This window comes from Hippoglossus stenolepis, chromosome 10 (assembly GCF_022539355.2).
Source record: "Hippoglossus stenolepis isolate QCI-W04-F060 chromosome 10, HSTE1.2, whole genome shotgun sequence".
NCBI classification, from domain to species: Eukaryota; Metazoa; Chordata; class Actinopteri; order Pleuronectiformes; family Pleuronectidae; genus Hippoglossus; species Hippoglossus stenolepis.
The window spans coordinates 19,954,549-19,965,126 of record NC_061492.1 but is presented as its reverse complement, the minus strand read 5'-3'; the positions used below and the strand labels follow the sequence as shown (position 1 = coordinate 19,965,126).

Below are 10,578 nucleotides of genomic sequence, written 5' to 3'. Positions count from 1 at the left end.
AGTTTAGTTCATGCATGTCAATAAACTCTCAAAACCACCCACACCCCCCTATGAACATTATATCTGATGATGCCATGGTGTTAAATGTAAATAAAATGTCAACAGAGTGGAATGAACCGGATGAAATGTGGAAAAGTGGAGGGCTTATGTCCATTTTGGCAAAAGCTTCCAGAAGGGGGACAGCTGCCAAAATAACATCTTTGACATTTCATTTCCTTTGATCCTGATTCCAAACAGCAATTGTTAGATGTTTTTTTTTTCACACAAACATATACCAGTGCAGTATGTAACCATCCTGTATACTCATATGTACTTGATTGTTGTGACCACCCTCCAACACAGTTATAAGATCCAAATTAGCCGTTTTGCTATGTAGGTCACAGAGCTCCTGGGAGCTTTGCTCTACCAGTGCTACAAGCTTTGTGACATTATTCTCAGCCACATGGGAGCTTGACTGAAGAAAATGGGCTTCCTCTCAACCACAGTGGCAGACTACAAGGGAAACATTAGAATTTCCAACAAGGACCATCAGGAGATCAATGATTCATCACAGTTTATTTCTACTGTGCATAACTCATGACCCAGGGGCTTCATTAGGCTCTAGTAAACTTTTGCATTATGTGCGTAGATGTTCCGCAAATAGTTGGGTTATCTATTCTAGTCCTTTATGACACTTGTGTATGTATGTACCTAAGTCATGACATCACAGTGCAATTGCATTTTTCATTCATATTAAACCAAGCAAAGTAATTATCCTTTTACTCCAGCAACTGTCACCTACTAACGAATAGGTCGTAAATAATACTTAAAATCTCTATTGAAAATTGTTAAAGCATGAAACAGTTAATTATGTTCATCACAGGTCGTGGAATAACAATAGTTACACATGTAATTGTGACACCCACAGTGTGGTATTTAAAGGATAATTATTGCAGCTCAGATCTGATTTTCAAAGGTTTGCTATTTTTAAACGGTTGTGATTACACTGTTCTCTCTAAACCAAGTTGAACGCTAAACAAAACAAGGTCAATACCTCACAATTTAGAGATAAACGCAACAGGACCAACCGAGAGCTAGTACTTGGCAACAGTGGAGAGAAGCAAACTCTTTGTGGTGGAGACAAACCCACAGAGATGTGGAGCTTTTCAGCATGTTGTAAATCATTGCTTTGGTTTTTACGGCCCACGCTTACACTCCCAACCTCCAGTGAAAAAGACTATCAATTTGTAAACTTCCTGAATTAACTGAATAAACTTCAGCTCTGGGACAGAGATCTTCAGGTAGTGTGCAAATTTAAACACATTGATCCAAGAGCCATTTAGGTTGATGGACGGAAGAGAAGGATGAATGGATGGATGAAGTTTTATTGGATGGATGATTTGTCTGGATAATAAACTCATCTCATTTACATAAACATGAAGTTACTTACATAAATTATGGAGCCACTAAGTCACCAAAAGCATCTGAATTCTTCATCAGGAACACACATTTCTCTCATATATCACCACCAAATGTAATGGGCTGGGAGGAACCAGTAAAAATCAAGAAAAAGGTGAGATAGACATAATAAGGATAGAAAATAAATTCTCACAACAATCGGCACAATGAAATCAAACAAGCTCCCGGTGGCCGCATGGTCTAAAACAAAGAGACTTGTCTGGCTACACCCATCCTTTAATAACCTCCCCTTCAAAACTCCTCCACCCTCCTCCATCCCTGACCTCACACAATGGGCCTTCATGGCTTGAGGTTCGTTAACACCCAGACTGACAGGAGACAGTTGAAGACTGTTTTCAGCAAAAACCCTTTGATTAAATCACTGTGTACCGCCTGCCCATGACCAAACAGCAGCACCGTTTAGCAGCTAAAGAGCCAGAGAGACCGAGGAGATGGTGGAGACCAAAACAGAGCTAAAAGTGAACAATGTTGCACTTACAATTGTAAAGTGACCAAAAACACAACTGCAACTGACTATCAATGTTGCTCTGCTTTTTTAGTAAGTTAATCAACAACAACATAGACATCAATTTAGGAAGGACTTAATTAAGAGTTTGCTGCAGTAGTAACAAATGTCATGGATTAAAAACTGAACTCAAAACGAGTGAAGTTTAGGATACAGATGACACAGGCACATCTCAACCTCACTTTGGCCACTGAATCTGAACTTAAACAGAACAGTTATTATTATTTATTATATCAGATATTACCCAGCTGTCCACTGTATACATATGTCACGTTTTATGGATTCCTGCTTCACCATTGGCTGCTTTTCTTGTTGTTGTGGTACACACACATTTTCCCTGTTCAGTGAGGTTTACTGAGCTCGGCAAATACAGTTGTTCTCATCGTCCACCTGCAACATGGAATAACATACACGACAATCTAAAGCTCAACACATTTTTATCACGGTTTCAATTTTTTTATTTCACCTTATTTTAACCTCCAGCTATTCTTGTTTTAGTTGATTCATTTGTTTTAATCGATTCAGTTGCTTTGAATTAAATTTGATGTATTGCATCTATTCCTTAGGTTTGTACTTTTCATATTTGGCAAATTTTACTTTTTTGTGTTGTCTTGGTGACTTGGAACGTTTTAGTGTTTTTAATATAGTCTGCTTTATTGTAAATGAGGTCTCTACCTCACTGTGCTCCCAGGTTAAAATGAAGAGTAAGTGAATTAATGAATATGTGAATGTGATCCCAACATTATGAACCCCAGCAGCCTATGTCAACAAGGCCGGTTAGCTCAGCTGGTTAGAGCGTGGTGCTAATAACGCCAAGGTCGCGGGTTCGATCCCCGTACTGGCCAATGGTTTTGAGTAGAGACTGTGAACTGAGGACATTAGAATTAAACTGTATGTAACGGTTATCCTGTTAAGTGCTATTCCTAATACGATGGAATCCTACAGAAACTCTGTTGAATTCACTTATTAGGGCCCGAGCACCAAACAGTGGGAGGCCTTATTGAAATTGTAAGGATAATTATTACAATTTTTTTTTTTTTTTTCAGGCAAATGAATTGGCTTTTTGAAGGCTTTAATTGTCAATTGCTTTGGATAAATGCAACAACTAAATGATATGTAATCTAATGTAAATGTGTCATTGTCTCTCCAGATTTAAGTTAATATTCAACCAGTGCAATGTTATAACAGCTGATGAAAAATAATGGCAAAGCTCCAAAATGTGGTTTTATATTGTATATATCAGACAGGGATCATCAGTCAAACTGAATAATCTACTGTGGAGTAAAATGACTCTTTCAGCCATTTTGTCATAAGAATAGCAGGACACCCTGCTTCGCAAGCTTAAATTCATCTAATCCATGTGACGTGTGGAGGCAGTGTCTGACTGATTAATTAACTTACTAAATGACAACACACTGATCTGGCTGACTGTAGGAATAACACATGGCCTGTCTGGGAGGCTTCTGCATGATGCACAGCTGGCTGCATGGTATTTAGCCACAGTCGTGTGGAGAGCCGCTTCCCTCCGGACAGCTTCTGTCTTCCCTGTTATACGACTTCATCAATCCTCGCAGTTAGGTCCAGCTCTGAGGCCACTTTCACTGTGAAGAGAAGGCCTTTGTTTGCCTGCCTGGACTTGTGGGATGATTTGTTGATCTTCATCGGGGAGAGAATTTATTCACTCAGACAGATACTTCTGAATGTGCTCAGCAGAAGATAGGACCTGTGGAATACTTTCTGGGACTAAATGAGCTAACGTGACTCTGCTGCACCCTGACTCGCTCTTTGTCACTGTTTGATGCAATACGGAACCATTATTGTGATCATCAATGACAGGTGGGAATCCCAACGCACGGCCAATTAAACTGGACTGACAAGTGCTCTGCACAAAGCGCTCAAGTAAAGCAAATTCACTGAATACAACGTAAGAAAGATTTTACTCACTCAGAGAAGAGAAAAGGTGAAAACAAACCAAAGATCTCGGTACGTCTGGTGAGCCCCCAAATTTGTTTCAACCGGCTTGTGGGCCACAACAAAGGAGGGAGATGTATTCGAAAATCTGTCTAACAAACTGAAATTTATAAAAAGAAACTGTCATAAATCAATTAAGGATGTGGTATTGGGGAATCATTAGTGAGCGTGCAGGTGTGTGGTTGGAATGGTCATGGTGTCGTGCATGTTGTGGGTGAACAAAAAATAATCCAACACAAAAGAGAAGCAGCACACAGGCTGGGTGCAGCGTGCAGGGCTCAGGCACTGGCACCAGCCCACTGGCGTATGGGTAGGCGGGCCCAAGTAACTGGGAACACTGGCCAGGTGCTTCCAGTTAACTTAATGGTAATGCTGCTCCAGCCAATCAAGGACCTGCAAGAGAAGACACACACAGTGCACAGCACCATAGCTCTTGGGCCGTCACACTTGAATACAGTGAGCACTTCTGGTTTAGTGACTGTGGTGAGATACACAGCCTTTCATATACTGTATCCCATTCAGGGAGCTCCTCCAAAGAATGAATGAATCCTGCACTTTTCCCCGGAGAAGTGTCTCCCCAAGAGTGGAACAGCGATAAATAAATGATCGGGGTGCTTCTGTTTTTAAAATTATTTTAATGCTTTAATTGCTGTGCATAATTTCTAATTTGTACAGAGAAAAAACATGTGAAGAGCCTCAATAATTGAGAAGCACTTGCATGTCAATACTAGGGAGTCATTTTCAAGAAGCAGCTGCAACAGTTTCCACTGCCAACGCCTTAAAAATGGACCCGACCAACTGCTAAAAATGGATTTATTATCATTTCATACTAAATTTTGGAACCTCAAGGTCAGTGAAGCTGCACAAAAACCAATTCAGTGTTCAGTTTGTGCACATACACTGGCTCATTCTGATTTGGGGGAAACGGTGGTGGTGACTGCACCTGTCGCTGACTGATTTGTCAGATGGGGAGGGAGGCAGTTTAGTTTGGGATGATTTGACTTCATCATGCATATTCAAGATCACCTGTTTGCGTTGTGCACAACATTGCAAAGGGGAGCAAGGTGGCCTGTATGCCAGAGCAAAAAGCCGAAACAGAAAATACAATCACCTATCACAGTGGTTAAAGTTTTCCCATTGAAGGCTGTGAAAGTGGAGTGTGCTTCATGCTTTTGGTAGAATTCACCTCATTGAAACAGGCATCCAGTTGGATCCTCAGTCAACCTTACAAACCCGGAGTCCTTTGAAATCAAAAAGCCTCGAAGCTCTGTCTGTGTACACCATTTTAAAGCCCCCAGTATCACCGTAACAGGAGATCAAAACAGAACACACTCGCACAAACTGAATATATCAAATAAAAGTTGGTTCAAATGATATTGCCGTTGGCCCTAGGGGTGGCAGGACTCAAACTAACTTCAAACTATTTATTTACACTCTCTTCTACTTTTTGGAAGTACTGTTAAGTTACCTTCAACGAGACACAGGCCCTGTTCAGACCTGGTATTAACACGAATGTGTCTCCTGTGCTTCCTTGCTCTATATGAAATAAACAAGTACGCCATTTCTGTATGCAAAGACCAAATGATGTTGGTTTTATCCTATCAGAGTTTACAGACATTTCCGTGTGTTTGTGTGTGTTTGTGTGTGTCGGTGTGTGTCGGTGTCGCCACAAGCAAGAGAGAGAGAATTGGAGGAGTCAAGAGGGGCTGAGTGAATAAATGAGCTGCTATGAAGAAAGATTTGACCAATTTAAGAAAAGCATCAGTCGTTATTGTGACCACATATAAATCAACATATGGACAGTGAGAGGCATTAAAAGAGGTCATCAGCTGAGTAGGCAGCGCTTCACGTTTGGTCCAGGAAGCATTTGCGTTTGCACATGGGAAAGAATGTGACCACATGCGTCCCACTTCCAAATGTAGTGAGTGATCGTTTCTTAAGATGTATTGAGATGCGTTCACATCTGTACTTACTGTTTTGATTGGACCTGTCAGGACGAATGTTAATTCCAGGTCTGAACAGGGTCAAAAGCACCAACATCAGGATATCTCAAGTTGAGTTGAGTTTTCCCCAGTTCTACCATTGCAGATGTTGTTTTTTTTTCAAGTCTTGTATCATTGACTTTGACAGCGTCTTTGAATCTGCCTCTAGCCACCTTCCTGTGGGAAACTCAAAACACCCTGGAACATTTTCAAATCAAAAGCTTTAGAGAAGCAGGGAAGCTTTCAAGGTGAAACAACCTGAACAGGAATTGTGGAGTTAAATTGGCAACAGCTAAATGTAGAGAATTCATGGATGAAACCAGTACGTATGCTGTAGAGACAAACCCCATAGAAGCAGAATGGTGAGTATGACATGACTCGGTTGTTGCATTAATGGAACTGGACTCTCTGACAAGTGGGCCCCTGGCCAGATCACATTAATGATGAGGCATTAATTTGGCCAATAGGTTGTAAACCCTGATTTCTATGGGAGTTTATGATCGGTCATCTTTCCTTTTGGTAAGTATTTAGAAATGTTGTTTGTCCTGAGGAACATTTGAAGGAGAACCAGCCTCGTTTGAAGCCATTCAAGTTTCGTGATTACTAATCAATGATCACTAATGAAGCTAACAGTCTGTCTCCCAGTCACGACTGTATCACACTGTCCTGACTGACAAAACCTAGACAGAAATACGTGTATATGTGCTTTGTTCTACTTCGAGATGGATTTTCCTTTTCAAACTACCCACCCACAGCTGCGGAGAGTTATGTGGTTACCCACTGTTTAACCTCCCTGGGAGCTGATCTCCATATCAGCTCCTATGTGTTGTACTTGCTGTTGTTGTGATCCAGAAGGTTCCCGGCAGTTCAAGGAGGGATGAGCAGTGAGAGGATTACTCCCGCTCCTGCTGCTCTACACGGGTCCTTGTCAGATTTAGTTTACAGGCTTGGTTCTGGAGTCTAGTCTAAAGACAATAAAGTAGCTACAAAACCTTGATGAATATACAGTGCCTTGCATAAGTATTCACCCCCTTTGGACTTTTCTACATTTTGTCATGGTATAACCACAGATTAAAATTTATTTCATCGTGAGTTTATGTAATGGACCAACACAAAATAGTGCATCATTTGGAAGTGGGGAAATATTACATGGATTTCACAATTATTTACAAATAACAATCTGAAAAGTGTTGAGTGCATATGTATTCACCCCTTTACTGTGAAACCCCTAACAAAGATCTGGTGCGACCAATTGCATTCACAAGTCACATTTGCAAGTCACATAATTAGTAAATAGGGTCCACCTGTCTGCAATTTAATCTCAGTATAAATACACCTGTTCTGTGACAGACTCAGAGTTTGTTGGAGATCATTACTGAACAAACAGCATCATGAAGACCAAGGAGCTCACCAAACAGGTCAGGGATAAAGTTGTGGAGAAATATGAAGCAGGGTTAGGTTATAAAAAATATCCAGAGCTTTGAACATCTCTCTGAGCACCATAAAATCCATCATAAGAAAATGGAAAGAATATGGCACAACCGCAAACCTACCAAGAGGAGGCCGTCCACCCAAACTGAAGAGTCGGACAAGGAGAAAATTAATCAGAGAAGCAACCAGGAGGCCCATGGTTACTCTGGAGGAGTTGCAGAGATCCACAGCTGAGGTGGGAGAATCTGTCCACAGGACAACTATTAGTCGTCTACTCCACAAATCTGGCCTTTATGGAAGAGTGGCAAGAAGAAAGCCATTGTTGAAAGGGATCCATAAAAAATCCCGTTTGGAGTTTGCCAGAAGCCATGTGGGAGACACAGCAAACATGTGGAAGAAGGTGCTCTGGTCAGATGAGACCAAAATTGAACTTTTTGGCCTCAATGCAAAACGCTATGTGTGGCGAAAACCCAACACTGCCCATCACCCTGAGCACACCATCCCAACAGTGAAATATGGTGGTGGTAGCATCATGCTGTGGGGATGCTTCTCTTCAGCAGGTACAGGGAAACTGGTCAGAATAGAGGGAAAGATGGATGGAGCCAAATACAGGGAAATCCTTGAAGAAAATCTGATGCAGTCTGCAAAAGCTTGAGACTGGGGCGGAGGTTCATCTTCCAGCAGGACAATGACCTAAACATACAGCCAGAGCTACAAAGGAATGGTTTGGATTAAAGAATGTTAATGTCTTAAAATGGCCCAGTCAAAGCCCAGACCTCAATCCAATAGAGAATCTATGGCAAGACTTGAAGATTGCGGTTCACAGACGGTCTCCATCCAATCTGACTGAGCTTCATCTTTTTTGCCAAGAAGAATGGACAAACCTTTCCATCTCTAGATGTGCAAAGCTGGTAGAGACATACCCCAAAAGACTTGCAGCTGTAATTGCAGCGAAAGGGGGTTCTACCAAGTATTGACACAGGGGTGAATACTTATGCACCCAACAGATGTCAACTTTTTGTTCTCATTATTGTTTGTGTCACAATAAAATTTATTTTGCACCTCCAAAGTACTATGCATGTTTTGTTGATCAAACGGGAAAAAGTTTATTTAAGTCTATTTGAATTCCAGTTAGTAACAGTACATAATGGGAAAAAGTCCAAGGGGGGTGAATACTTATGCAAGGCACTGTATGTGTATAATTTACCCCCTGACTCCCACTGCCTAAACCCATCTACTTGTTTGTTTAAATGAGAGCTTCTACCATTGTTCAATGGGGCTTTTATTTAATAGCCTCGCTTGTTAAGTGCTGCACAGAGAGGCCTGAACCTAAATTGAACATGGCAGTACCATGCTGTTCACTGTCAGTCAGATATGACCTCGTTTTGACCCAGGAGGCGATGCCATTATGTAGAAACATGATGTATTTCCAACATGTCCCTGACAGTCCTCTTCCTGCTCTCAGACTGTCCTCATATACTCCATCACACACAGATCTCATATACATTAGACTCTCATTAAATGATTTGATGGCTCAGCTTTAAGTTACCTCAGCCGGACTGTGACCTTTTATCCTGGACCTGATGTTTAATATGATGGAGACTCGTCTTTATGGAAACTATACTCGCTCTTCTTTTTAAAAGCTTGACCCTCCACCCTTGCTTTAAAGGGCGAATCCACCACTTTTAGACAAAAGAAATCAGTTTACTCATCATGAGGAGAAAACAGTTTAATGTCCTTCATGTGATGAGTGTTAATTCAGATTGAGAATTATTATTTTCATAATTAATTTGAGTCAAACATTATCCACTCCACAAGAGGAGTTGTAGCTTTTCTTTGTCTTATACAACATTATACAAACTATTTGGGGGTTTTGGACTGTTGGTTGAATAAAAAAAGAATAAGACGATATCAGCTTGAGCTCTAAGAAGGGGCTCTGCACTTCTAAATCTAATGTATGTCATTTTATATGCAAAACGATTGAGCAGTTATACACGCACATAATTATCAGATTCATTGATTATGGAAATAAGCCTCAGTTGAAGCCTTACTGAAAATCTATAAAACAAAACCTGTTATAACCTGGGGTTGTGTTGCTTGAGAGGTGTGTGCACTATCGGGGTTTGAGGACACAACTGAGATGGATCCAGTCAATACCAAGGTTTGTATTTTACAATCTTAAAAACATTGCTGTAATCAGACTGTTTATGTATGAACGGACTGTGGCTGTCATTTGTCAGGTCTTCAAGAAAAAAAACCTTTCAGGCCCTTTTAAATGGAGTTACTACAGACTCTGCATGGTGAGTTTTCCCATGGTGCAGTTCCTTTTGAGTGGATGTGAACAGTTTGTTTGTGGTGGGAATGAGCTAAACACTCCTGTAGCCTGGTTTGCTTTGCATTCTGGGATAAGGCAAAGTACACAGAACCAGACTCTCCCGGCGTATCAATGTTACCGTGCGGACAAAGCTCCTTCCTACTACTGCACTAACTCACCCTGGCTCCAAATGCTCAAGATGGTGGCAGTGGTAACCGGGATATTTTAGCTTCATTAGTGAATAGTGGGAGGAAGTGGAGACACTTTGTATACAGTCTATGGCCCACCATTTTTTATCTAAAATTGTTATAACTAGACATCGGAATTCAGAGATGCAGATGTCTTAGTAGGGATGAGCGAGTAAATCATTATCTGTATCTGTTCAGCTAACTAAATTCTCCGTATCCGTACTTGGACTGAACCCGGAAGTGGGCGGGACTTAAACCGGAGGTTTGTATTTTAAGCCTGACATGGATATGGGTTGTTCAGAAGTTGCTATATTTATAGTTTATTAGAAAACTATTTACAGAACAGCCTTAGAATTGAGCTTCAGATCAATGTTTTTGATCACAATAGTAAGAGAACTATTCAGAGCAAGTTTTTTTTATAAACTTCAGTGAATCAATGAACACAACACATGCAGTATTAAGAAGTCTTAAGTCAAATGCAGGTTTTCATAAACATACTCAACATTTTTATTGATTATTATTATTTTTTTACTTTTTAAAACAGTGTGATGTTTGTGTGTGTGACTGATCACAGGGCGTTTTTTACTTCTTGTCGTAGTTTTTTTTGTGGGGGGTCTGTATTTTGTATTTCTACACAAAGTAAAACACAATGTAAATTATGTGGTGTTGGTGTGTGTGTGAGTGAGTGAGAGAGAGGAGCGCTCACTCACTCGGCTGGTGGAGAGGAGC

General features: G+C 40.8%; 1 non-coding gene across 1 annotated transcript; it reads left to right on the top strand.

Annotated features, from left to right (window-relative positions):
• Positions 1 to 2,734: 2,734 nt before the first annotated feature.
• trnai-aau lies at positions 2,735 to 2,808 on the top strand. The gene has a single exon. It is a non-coding gene; the product is annotated as a tRNA-Ile (tRNA).
• The last annotated feature ends 7,770 nt before the right edge of the window (positions 2,809 to 10,578 follow it).